This window comes from Chelonoidis abingdonii, chromosome 1 (assembly GCF_003597395.2).
Source record: "Chelonoidis abingdonii isolate Lonesome George chromosome 1, CheloAbing_2.0, whole genome shotgun sequence".
Classification (NCBI taxonomy): Eukaryota; Metazoa; Chordata; order Testudines; family Testudinidae; genus Chelonoidis; species Chelonoidis abingdonii.
This window is the reverse complement of record NC_133769.1, coordinates 355,023,882-355,036,872: the sequence shown is the minus strand read 5'-3', so window position 1 is coordinate 355,036,872 and position 12,991 is coordinate 355,023,882. Positions and strand designations below refer to the sequence as shown.

The following is a 12,991-nucleotide window of genomic DNA, read 5'->3' as shown; positions in this document are numbered from 1 at the left end:
ACACACACACACACACACACCTACCCCTGGAAATTTCCACTACCTGCGTCTGACGAAGTGGGTATTCACCCACGAAAGCTCACACTCCAAAACGTCTGTTAGTCTATAACGTGCCACAGGATTCTCTGCTGCTTTTACAGACTTAGAGTCAAATTTTTATTATTTATATCATGGTATAACTTAAGGGCCACTGGGATCAGGGGCCTCACTCCACTAGGCTTTACACAAACAGAATGAGAACCTCTGCCTGGAGAGAGTTTACAATTTAAACAGATAAAATAGACAAAAGATTAAGGAGAAAGGGATATAACAAAGAAGGTTTTGCTAACAGCCTGTTAGTGCCACCATGTTTTCACCCTTTGTTTGGTTTAATTTTTTGGTTAAGGTTTTCTTTGAGAGGGGATCAGCTAAACAGGGAGACCAAGGGAATGTAGGGAGGGAGAAAAGTTATCAAGCAGAACAAACACTGTTTCAATTATATTCCATCTCCCTCTTTTCATTCCGCATTCCTTCAGGTTTTGAAACAGATTCAAAGACAGTCATGTGGTCCCTAACCTCTTCCCAATTTGGGATGTGCTACAAATCATCTACATTTAAGTCAATGATGTCTCATCACAAACATGTTCTCAAGCAGTTATATGGTCTTAATCTTCTCAGCTAGAGAATGAATTCAACACAGAACATGTTGACATTAAATACCACTTTGAACTGCTAGCTGGCTCTGAACCCCTACCAACAGAGGAATTCACAGTTTTGGTTTGACCATTAAACAGAGGGCCTGATCCTCAAGTGGTGTAAATCAGAATAACTTCAATAGAACTATTCTGATTTACATCATCTGAGAATCTAATTTGTGTGTGGAGTTCACGAAAGGCCTCTTTCTACTTTGAAGTTTCATTTGTTTAGCCTTTTAAACTTTCTTTAATCAAGACACTGTCATCCACAATTCTCACTCTCTGTTTATTATAGTTTTAATGATTAAAATGGCTGGTGCATAAAAGAGGAAGTGTTTATTTTCAAAGAGGTAGTTGTTGTTATTGCTGCCTTTTGTAGTTACTGTATTAACTGCTCCCTTGAAGGAAGAGGCTGCAAGTTGTGAGGAAATTAAGTGTTTCCTGCTTACTTTGAAAAGTTAATGTCTGCATTGTGACCCATAGATAAACAGTGTATAAAAATAAAAATTCACTGGTAAGCTGTAACAAGTACTTCCGCACTTGCCTATCTGCTGAACAAAATCTATTGTTTTTGCTTATAGCTTGTATTCACTTATAGCTCCTGGCTTAAATCCCATTATGAAATCACAGCAGAGCTGTTGCCAAGTACTCCGATACTACTTGATGAATAAAACATATTAACATAATGTTTGTCACAGACATGAATTATCACCTCTTTTTAACCAGTGACACTACTTTTAATTAGCACTAAGTAGGTTTCAAAAATCACAGATTTTTTTCCTTTTATCAAAAAAATTAAAAGGCTATTGTATTATGTTGTCAGTGATGATGAGATCCAACTTATTTGCTCTCAACATGTTACTATTCTGAGAACCATCACCAGTACCAATTAAATATTGCACCATAATTACTGGAATTAAAAGAATTAATCTCAAGAACATGTGATTTAAGGACACCCTACATCAATTCATTGTTTTGCCCAGGCTTAGCCTCTGTGCTTCAGTTTTATCAGTTCAAAAAGGATGTATTGCCCACACATCTTTCCTTGTAAATTGGTTTGAAATCCATGGATAAAAAGTGCTACATTAATACCAAGTTATATTATACAGCTCTGCTTAAAAAAAAAAAAAAAAAAAAAAGCCAACACTATCCACACAAAAATATCAATGCCTGCAATTGAGATTTCCAGAGTTGGTGCTAAGGCATTTGTTTCAAAATTAGGAAACTTTCTTGTGAACACAGTACATAGCAGGGCAGAAACTGTATAGAATAGCGTCCCCATAGGAAGGGGACGTTTCAAGTAGATATAATTATGCATATGGGGTTGGATAGATGATTCCTATTACTCGTACTAAATATTATGGAGCCATCCTGTCTCAGAATTGTGTATACAGTCTTGTGGGCCCAATTACGTACACAACTAGAGGTAGCTATCAATTCTGAATAGCTGTAACATATGAGCTTCAAATCAGCAACGACTGAAGCCACTCGCTAATAAATCTCCATTGGACGCAGACAACGGCAGGAGTGAGATGTGGCAAGGTCAGATCTGAGAGAAGCTTCAATGTCTAGTCAAAATCAGATGACGAAAATGAAGTGAAAAGATATTTAGTCTATACCTGCCAAATACAAAAGTCTGAAGGATGTGACTCACATACACTATCTCCATGCATTTCAATCAACTGTGGAATTTATAGGAAACAGCTATTAAGCATCACACCCTTTTAATGGCTGTTTTCCTGCTTCCCTCCCCACAATGATTTATTTTACAAGGCACTTTTAGGGTTAATCACGTTATAACTTAAAAAAAATATATATTATATATATATATATATATATATATATATATATACACACACACACACACACACACACACAGAAAAGCCATCCTGAGCTGTGCCTAAACTAGAAAAATATTTAGTTTCCCTCCACTTCAGCTCCACTAGTGGGAAATTTTAGTAGAAATTTCCTAATGCAGGCACATACAAAGATAGAAATTTCTAATTTAACAACAAAACCAACTCATTCTTTGGGTCAGGGACAGTTTCTTACTAGGTGTACAATGCTTAGCTCAACAGGGCCCTGATCTAACACTGGACCTCTAGGCACCATTGTAATGAAAACAAACATGCTTAACCCTGCTCCCCCTCTATTCCCCAATAAAACCCTAGCAAAAACAAAATTTCTTAAAGCAGACCAGGCTTTAGAGATTTAAACGGACAATCACACTTCGACACTGCGTTCTTTATCTAATCATTTGACCATGCTTAGCACCATCATATCCCAGCACCCATGGTGGTGGTCCCAGAAGGCATGGGCTTCCCCAGGTGAATGTGAAGGCTTGATAATGAATAATAATCCAGATCGTAGCTAGGTCTTGTGCGTTGCTGGGAAAGGAACACATTAAGTGTGAATGTGTGGGAGTTCCTGATGCATCTCTTGGAGACAGGGCAACTTCTGTGACTGACAGGAAGAACTATTTCTGAAGGAATAGTTTGTCTTCTCCTTTCCTCTAATTTCTTTCCTCTCTACTTTTGCAATTCTGACCTCAAGGTCTTTCTTTCCCCAGCTCTTCTAGGTTTAGCAGCATTTTTGACTGGTACTGAAGGCATCTGATACAATCGGAAACTGAATTAGCTGTATTGTTCCCATTGAAAAAAAGCCAAATTTTCATGTCTCAATGCACTCTCCCCTTTTATGCACATGCAATTTTATGGACACAAACATTTGTGTTTTAGAGCATTACCAATTACACACATACTGGGTGGCTTTGCGTGTCTATTTTATAACATGTATGAATAAGCACTTGAAGCTGCTTACATGCAGAAAGAACACATTTTGAAAACTGTCCCACAATTTACATGCACTAGTTTGAAAATATAAACCCTTTGCTAAAGATAGTAGTCTCACGATCTTGATAGACTTTATAGGACCTGATCTTTCAAACCAATCCTGGAAAAGAGTTTAAGTTTTAAATAATGCATTATATCCAGGGCTTTGGAGCGGAGCCCAGAGAAGCAAAGCTGCAGGTTTTTGCCTGGAGCTGGAGTGGAGCCGGAGCACAGCTCCAAAGCCCTGATTATATCAGTACAAGCCATTGCACAGAGGCTTAATTCTGTGAAAGATGGAACCAGAAAGAGTGATGAGGGGAAACAGGGCCTATCAGACATATGCATCAAATCCCCCAGAAGCACTATGTATCAAAGAAAACTCTGACATAAATCTTATTAGCTCTTCTGCTGAGAACACTTTAAAAGTTATTGAATACTATGCAAAGAGGCTCATCAGGAAATACGAAAGTTAAAGTTCTCACAGTAACATCACCTCAGCCATACTGGCCAAAAGTGGCATTCTGGATCATCAGTTCAGCTGTTAAATTTGTACTAAAACCAGATGTTTTATAGGCTCTGATGTTCTTCATGCATATGTATAAGTAGCTCCTCCCATGTCATATCTTAAATTCCTCACCCTCTTAATGTTGGAGTGTCCTTATCTTATAGGATAGCATATTAATTAGTTTAAATGTATTAGCATATACATTGATCGGGTTACTAGGTTTACATGCAGTGAGACATTTGCAGATGCTCTCTAAAAACACCCTAAACTGATACAAACTGGCTTCTTGCTGTTACCTATCAGCAGTTTTCCTTAATTTCAGCACTTGTGATTATTATAAAACAAGCAAAAAAGTCTTTATACCATCCTGTGGTTTAAGGTCACTAATAGTTTACTTATGCTATCCCTGTGATACTGACAGATCAGATCAGCCAACTTGGGTATCAGCCACAACAACTTAACAAGAGGCACTGAAATGTGATCAAGCCAATCTACTTGTACGTGAATTTCAAAAAAAATATATTAGACCAGCAATCACTAACCCATTTATTTGCACTAATAGAAGTCAGCTTGTAGATGCTAATTCCCTTTCATGTCTTAAGTGCTTTGTATTATACATGCGGATGGTTCAGTTAACTTTTACATCTTTGATCTCAGATACTGCAGGAAACTAATAAGAACAGATTTAAAAATTTTATTAAGATAAGAAAAAGTGGATGGTACAGAGTTTAAGCACAGAAGTTTCTGGTTATCAGGGAATGACATACAGATTATTGAGGGTGCAAAGTTTGGTTTAAGAGCAGATGGCATAAGGAATACATAATCTGCAATATCCCCGACTGGAGGTAAAAGGTTGATGGGTCGAAGCACAGACATTGAGATACGAGGGTATGAAGTTCATAAGTGGCTATGTTCGGGTGTGGAGTATAATGAGTGGATGATGATGAGGAGGATGGATTGACCCTCATTTGGGTGAGACGTAATGTTCAGGAAGTTTATGGTTCCAGTTCATATGATCTAACAGAGAAAGTCTCTTGGTCCCTTTCTTGTAGTTGAAGAACAATGTCACTCTGGCTCACACCTCCTGATACTGTCAGTGGCTGGTGATGTGCTCGATATTATCTTCAACTTAATTATCTATGCCATAATGAAGTAGAGGCTAATTGTCTTATGTGAATGAATGCAACTAGTTTATCCGTGTATGCCTAGGAAATAGACATTAACTTCAAAGCCACTATCTGCACTGCCTATTTTTCCTCCGGGGAGGTTCTGCTGTGACAAGAGGCTTGCCAGCTTGCTAGGGAGCTATAAAACAAAGCTCCGGGCCTGATCTTGATATCTCAGGTCTGCTTAAATTTTAACAGGGAAGGTTTAACCATAAGATGAAGTTACCTTGGATTACCCTGGAATTCTCATGGAAGAATTTGAACAAATTCTACACCTGGACTACCTATTGGACTATGACCTTCTAAATTGATTCCAGAAAGTCTACACAAACCAGCAGCCTCACCATCTCTGCTATGAAACTGATCTAAGTACTTTACACACATTTGTATCAATAGTGATCCCTAAGCCATATATAACTCTCTTTTTTCTTTTATTAATAAATCTTCGATTTAGGCCTTGGCTACACTGGCGCTTTACAGTGCTGCAACTTTATCACTCAGGGGTGTGAAAAAACACCGCCCTGAGCGCAGCAAGATACAGTGCTGTAAAGCACCAGTGTAAACAATGCCCCAGCGCTGGAAGCGCGGCTCCCAGTGCTATAAGCTAATCCCCACGGGGAGGTGGAGTACCTGCAGTGCTGGGAGAGCTCTCTCTCAGCACTGGCGCCGCGACCACACTCGCACTTCAAAGCGCTGCTGCGGGAGTGCTCCCATGGCAGCGCTGTACAGCTGCAAGTGTAGCCATACCCTTAGTTAGTAAGGATTGGCTGTAGCATGTATTTGGGTGAAATCTGAAATATTCACTGGCCTGGTGGGCAATGTGTCCAGTCCTTTGGGATAAGTAAAACTTTTATGGTGAATAAGGTTTTTAGTAACCCCTCATTATATTAGGGCTGTCTACACTACCGCACGGGGTCGATCTAAGATACTCAACTTCAGCTAAGTGAATAGCGTAGCTGAAGTTGACGTACTTAGATCTACTTACCGTGATGTCTTCACTGCAGTAAGTCAACAGCTGATGCTCTCCCATTGACTCTGCTTGTGCTTCACTTTCTGGTGGAATACCAGAGTCGACAGGAGAACACTCAGTGGTCAATTTATCGCATCCATAGACAAGATAAATTGACCCCTGCTGGATCGATCGCTGCCCGCCAATCTGGCGGCTAGTGTAGACAAGCCCTTAGAGTTGGCTGTCTAGATGGGAGCCAAAGGCTGGATTGCCTAAAAGGGGACTGCATTTGGTTTCTGGTTAACCAGCGTGGTATTACAAAAGCTGTTTTGTTACTGGATTGGTGAATCTAATTATAGAATAAATCACCAATCTTGGGCATTGTCTGCCCTTTCTCAGCATGGCCCATCCAGGCACCAAGGTCACAAACCCTTTTAAGCAAGTACTCCTACACAGTCCGTTTGGCCTTACACTCATGCTAACTGCTTGAGTTCTTCTCATAGGTCTAGGCCTATGGGCCCCTTACATTTCTGCATTATGTTCCTAGTCCTTCACCTTATAACCATTGTGCAGGCTACAAGCTCCTGCAAGGGCTACAGTACTTTAATACACATTCCAGTGTTTCCAATCTAGGATGTGGGATTCCTGGAGGGGGAAAGGTGCCAGACTAGTTTTAGGAGGCGGTAGAGGAACACTGTGGGTCTGGAAAGCTGCATGATTCCAGATTCTCTACCCCTCAGGCCCCCAACATATGGCAAAGCTGCTGCCAATCTGCAAATAAAAGTGGTAAGTGGTTCCTTGAGAGCTACCCACACCTGCCTCTCGCTGTGACCTCTGACATAGCTGGCTGTATAAAAGTAGCTCACACAAATGTGGGTGCAAAATGCAGATTGTCATCCCGCTTCCCTTCTCCATTACACTCAGCTTGGCTTCAGACAGCATCAGTGAACACTCCCAATATGTAGCCTTCTAGTGAGTAGGAGAATGGGCTCAAAACTACCAAAGAAAGGAGGATAAGTTCTTGTCTACACACAAAAATTGTACCATATTAACTATACCCATATAGTTAAAGCAGTACATCTCCCCTTGTGGATGCAAGTATACCAGTATAAGAGTGCTTACGCTGATATAGCTTATTATTGTCATGGAAGGGAATTAAGCTATCAGCACCCTCATATTGGTATAAATGTGTGCACACAGAGGTGTGGGGGTGGTGTATCACTTTAACTATTTCACTAGAAAAGACACATACCTAACCCAAATAGTTAAACTGATATAAAATTCTGTGTGAATCAGACCTAGACGTCAGAAAGAAATATGTATGAGAGCAAAAATGAATAAGAAAATAAATAAAAGACAAGATGGGAAAAAGAACAGTAAGGAGAAATAATAGGTAGCAAAAAAAAAAATAAAAAAATAAAAAAAAAAAAGAGAGAGAGAGAGAGGCCTGTGTCAGGACATGGCCATCATTGCTCCAGTCCATTTCAAGCCTGGTTTTCAACAAATAAGATTGACAGCCACTGATATGCACAGTACTGTACAAAGAACAAGAGTGCTTGTGGCACCTTAGAGACTAACAAATTTATTTCAGCATGAGCTTTCGTGAGCTACAGCTCACTTCTTCAGATGCACAGAATGGAACACACAGACAGGAGATATTTATACAGTACAGAGAACATGAAACAGGTGAAGTATGCATTCAAAGGAAGATCAATCAATTGAGATGAGCTATCGTCAGCGGGGGAAAAAAAATTTTGAAGTGAGAATTAAGATGACCCATAAAGGTGGTGAGGAGAACGTAGCATAGGGAAATAGATTTCAAATAGGTAATAACCAGCCATTCCAGTCTCTGTTAAGCCTGAGTAATTGTGTCAATTTCATTAATTGAGTCAAGCAGTCCTCTCTGGAGTCTGCTTGAAATTTTTGTTGCAGGAACGCCACCTTCAAGTCTGTCATGAGGTTAGAGAGGTTGAAGTGTCTCCCACTGGTTTGTGATATGTTTGAGTCTGATGTCCAGATTTGTGTCGTTATTCTTTCGCAAAGAGACTGGCGTTTGGCCAATATACATGGCAGAGGGGCATTGCGCACAGTGAAGGGCATACACGTTGGTAGATGTGCAGGTGAACGAACGCCCTTGAGGCGGGCTGATGGTGATAAGTCCTATGATGGTGGCACTATGAATAGAGCAGTTGGACAGAGCTGGCATGCAGGCTTTGTTGCAAGGATAGGTTCCTGGGTTTAGTGTTTATGTGTCTGGTGGCGGCTGCTGGTGAGTATGTGTTTCAGGTTGGGAGGTGCTGTCTAAAGTGAAGGACTGGCCAAGCTCCCAGGATCTTAGAGGAGGGATGATCTTTAAGGATAGGTTGTAGATCTGTTGATGATTGCGCCTGCGTGTTTAGTTGGGCTGTAGGTGATGCTTAGGGCTTCTGTACTCTTTGTGGGCCTGTCCTGTAGTGTGGCTCTCTCGGTACCCCTTCGGCTCTGTCAATCTCGTTTTACTTCAGTAGGTGGTAGTAGTTTAAGAATGCTGATAGAGATCCGTAGGTAGCTCTCTCTCTGTCTGAGGATTGGAGCAAATACAGTCTGTATCCTAGAGCTTCGCGTAGACAATGCGATGCGTATGGCGGTCCTGGATGGAAGCTGGAGGCAAGTAGTTAAGTATATCGGTCAGTGGGTTCCGGAAGGGTGGTGTTTAAGTGACAAATCCGCTTATAGCACAGTAAGAGCTAGAAATGGACGATTTGTGTGGATTGATCTAGCTGGGGGTGACTGGTGGCGGCGGGAATGGAAATTGTTAAAATCTACGTGGAGAACCAGGACAGGACCCACCAAAAAAATACAGAACGCCAACACAGGACCCTAATCACACAGCCACGCCTCATTCAAAAACCAGGTGGAGAAACACTTTCAAACCTCTCTAACCACTCGTGACAAGACTTGAAGGTGCAGTTTGCAAACAAAAAAACTTCAAAAACAGACGTCCAAAGAGAGACTGCTTGAACTCGAATAATAGCAAAATTAGACACAATTAACTCAGGCCGTTAAAGAGCTGGGAAAGCTGGTTATACACTAATTGAATCTATTTCCCTATGCTAAGTTCTCCTCACACCTTCTATGGGTCATCTTAATTATCACTTCAAAAGTTTTTTTTTCCCCTGCTGACGATAGCTCATCTCAATTGATTAGACTCTTCCTGTTGATATGCATACTTCCACCTTTTCATGTTCATCTCATGCTGAAATAAATTTGTTAGTCTCTAAGGTGCCACAAGTAGTCCTGTTCTTTTTGCAGATACAGACTAACATGGCTGCTACTCTGAGTACTGTACAAGGAAGGTATGCAAGTTAAAGGTCTCATAGCAACATTAGCTTCTGCATTACCTGATTTGTTTCTCAACATTCTGGACTTCAGCCTCCATCAACATAAGCTTTTTGCATTTGATCTCACTTTAAGAAAAAATGGGTAAAGAGGAAGTTAATGTTAAACTTTTAATTCCACTGTGTACTTCCCCAGTTGCACAAAGAGCATATTCGCAATAGTTGAATCTCAGCAGTGAAGCTTCTGATATAAATCCTGCTTCAAACAGTGCTATAAAGTGTTTAAATGCTTCACAGTCAAACTCAGATTAAACACAGAAATACTGTACTGTAGAAAAGTGATTTTCCCCTACAGTCATTTGCAACTTTTTATTTAATAGTCTTTCCCGTCCTTCCACAAAAAAAATTTACCCAAGGGATTAGTTAGAACTTACTATATTAAAAGTTAAGACTTTTCAAGGTGGTTCTTCTGAAATTATCCATTTGCAACATGCCATTAAATATTTTTTAAAGTTTGAAGTATCAAGTTTGTTCTCTGACAATGGAACTTACTCCTTATTGAACGGATCCTGCTCAAACTTTTTAATGTACCTCTTTGGACAGAGATCTAGTATAGAAAGTTTCAGCCACAAAGGAGAATTTTTGTAAGTGGTGAATATACAAAAATGAGTTAAAAATGAAAGTCTGCTTTGTGATTTACACTATGACGTTTGTTGCCATATTCACGAATTCAGTTTTCTCTTTTTATACAAAATTCTAGAAGTCATTATGTCAAACTTGTTTTTCTCCTCTCAATCCTGTGTTAGAGACTATTTGGGTCAAAACAGGATCTTTGTTGCTAAGAAGCTAAAGAAAGAAATAGGGAACAGAAACATCATACTTTGTCCTATAAAGTTGTGAAACCTTGTTATCCCCATGTCAGGGCTCCTTCCCCACTCTGAACTCTGCGGTACACATGTGGGGACTCGCATGAAAGACCCTCCTAAGCTTATTTTTACCAGCTTAGGTTAAAAACTTTCCCAGGGCACAAATTCCACCTTGAACAGTATGCTGCCACCACCAAGTGATTTAAACAAACATTTAGGGAAGGCCACTTGGAGCGCTATCTTCCCCAAATATCCCCCCCAAGTCCCTACACCCCCTTTCCTGGGGAGGCTTGAGAATAATATCCTAACCAATTAGTACAAGTGAACACAGACCCAAACCCTTGGATCTTAAGAACAATGAAAAATCAATCAGGTTCTTAAAAAAAGAATGTTAATTAAAGTAAAAGAATCACCTCTGTAAAATCAGGAAAGTAAGTACCTTACAGAATAACACAAGACTCAAGAACATAGAGGATCTCCCCTCTAGGCAAAACCTTAAAGTCACAAAACCAGGGATAAACCTCCCTCTTCCTACAAAGGAAATCAAAAGCCAAAATAAAAGTAAGCTAATGCATTCCTTCGCTGCTACTACTACTAATGGAGTTGGATTGCTTGCTTCCTTGATCTGTTTCCAGGATGCATCCAACGAAGTGGGTATTAACCCACAAAAGTTCATGCTCCAATACGTTTGTTAGTCTATAAGGCGCCACAGAACTTTTTGCTGCTTCTCCAGGAAAAGGCACAAGGAACAGACTGACAAAGCCGCCCCCTTCCCCCCGCCAAGATTTGAAAGTATCTTGTCCCCTTATTGGTCCTTTTGGTCAGGCATCAGCTAGGTTACCTAAGCTTCTTACCCCTTTACAGGTAAAAGAGGAATTAACCCTTTACAGGGTAAAGAGGGATTTTATGCTACCCTTAGCTGTATGTTTATGACACCCCATTTTCTATGCAGTATTGTTATAGTCAGGTTGGTCCCAGGATATTAGAGACAAGGTGAGTGAGGTATTACCTTTTACTGGACCGACTTCTATCGGTGAGAGAAACAAGCTTTTGAGCTTACACAGAGCTCTTCTTCAGGTCTGGGAAACTCACTCAGACTATGTCTATGATACACGTGCTACAGCTGCACTGCTGTTGCGCTTCAGGCGAGGATGTTCTAAGTCGACAGGAGAGAGCTCTCCTGTCGGCTTAATTACTCCACCTCCCACAAGAGATGGTAGATATGTCAGCAAGAGAAGCTCTCCCACCAATATAGCGCTATCTACACCAGTGCTTAGGTCGGAGTAACTTACGTCGTTCAGGGATGTGGATTATTTACATCCCGAGTGACGCAAGGTATATTGAAGTAAGTTCTAGTACAGACAAAGTCTCAGAGTATCACTGATAAATACAAGATGAAACAGATTGTTTAGATACATACTTAATACATATTTAAAGGACCATTCAAGGTGACATGGCCCATTAACTTCCCTCAAGTCATAGGGAGGAAAGGAGAGGGAGAAACAGCTGAGGGGGGGCTTGTGTGTGGGGAAAGGAGACTAAGGTTATCTCCATGGGCAGCATGTCTAATAGGCAGAGGAAGGCTATGCCTCCTCAAACAGCCCCGGTGCGCCCCCTGCAGCTAGTTGGCCCCAGCCCAGACAGGCTGCAGCTCTTCCAGGATGGGACGCCTGCTGTGGCTCGGATTTGGGATAGCTTGGACTGCCCACGGCTGAGGGGACCACCCCCCCCCCCGCAGACCCTCACGGTGGGGTGACCCTGGCCCAGCAGAGGGGACCCCCCCGAAGACCCTCACGCTGGGGTGACCCTGCCCAGCAGAGGAGACCCCCCCCGCAGACCTCACGCTGGGGTGACCCTGGCCCAGCAGAGGGACCCCCCCCGCAGACCCTCACGCTGGGACCCTGGCCCAGCAGAGGAAAGACCCCCCCCCCGCAGACCTCACGCTGGGGTGACCTGGCCCAGCAGAGGAGACCCCCCCCGCAGACCCTCACGCTGGGGTGACCCTGGCCCAGCAGAGGGACTCCCCCCCGCAGACCCTCACGCTGGGGTGACCCTGGCCCAGCAGAGGGACTCCCCCCGCAGAGGCCGGGCTGTCTCTCGCGGGGGAGCGGAGGCGTTTACCTTCTGGGGAAGTAGCGGGTCTGGTAGACGGCGGCGGGGCGGACTGAGCTCTCCCCGGGGGCCGCGCCGGAGGCCAGGGACAGGGCGGAGAGGCCCCCGGAGGGCAGCGGACGCTACCCAGACCGAGCAGCAGGAGCACCCAGCATAGCGACTATGAGCAAGCCGCCTGCCGCTCCGCTCGCTTTATACCGGCCGCAGCTCCCGGGGCACTGCCCAGCCCCGCATGGGGCGGGAGAGGCCGAGAGGGGAATCCCGGGGCGGGAGAACCCTGAGCGGAGGAAGGCGCGAGCCGGGGGCGGGGGGGGGAGGCTGCTGGGGGGCTCAGCGCCCCGCCCCCATGCCTAGCGGGGGGAAGGGATTCGGAGCTATCTGCCTAGGGCCCCTGGCGCCCCCAGGGGGAGGGGCCTACCCCGGTACACAGCTCTGCGGCTCTGACTGGTCCGCGGGCCGGGCATGCCAGGATGTGATTGGATTTCCGGGGATGAGCAATGAGCGTCTCTCTGGCTTGACTGCAGTGATTGGCTGCAAAACTGAGAATGGCTACCTCTGAATGGCTGTTGCG

At 43.1% G+C, this 12,991-nt stretch overlaps 1 protein-coding gene across 3 annotated transcripts in view; it reads right to left on the bottom strand.

Annotated features, from left to right (window-relative positions):
• PRCP (prolylcarboxypeptidase) overlaps positions 1-12,890 on the bottom strand; it is a 104,430-nt gene extending 91,540 nt beyond the window's left edge. Inside the window, exons 1-2 of one of the 3 annotated variants that reach the window (XM_075061781.1) lie at positions 12,430-12,857; positions 9,506-9,571 (exon numbers count right to left, since the gene is read on the bottom strand). The gene's annotated coding sequence lies outside the window, so the exon portion shown is untranslated. Of the gene's footprint in view, positions 1-9,505; positions 9,572-12,429 lie in introns of all 3 variants that reach the window. The other 2 variants (XM_075061779.1, XM_075061780.1) reach the window with 2 other exon arrangements.
• Between the last annotated feature and the right edge of the window lie 101 nt (positions 12,891-12,991).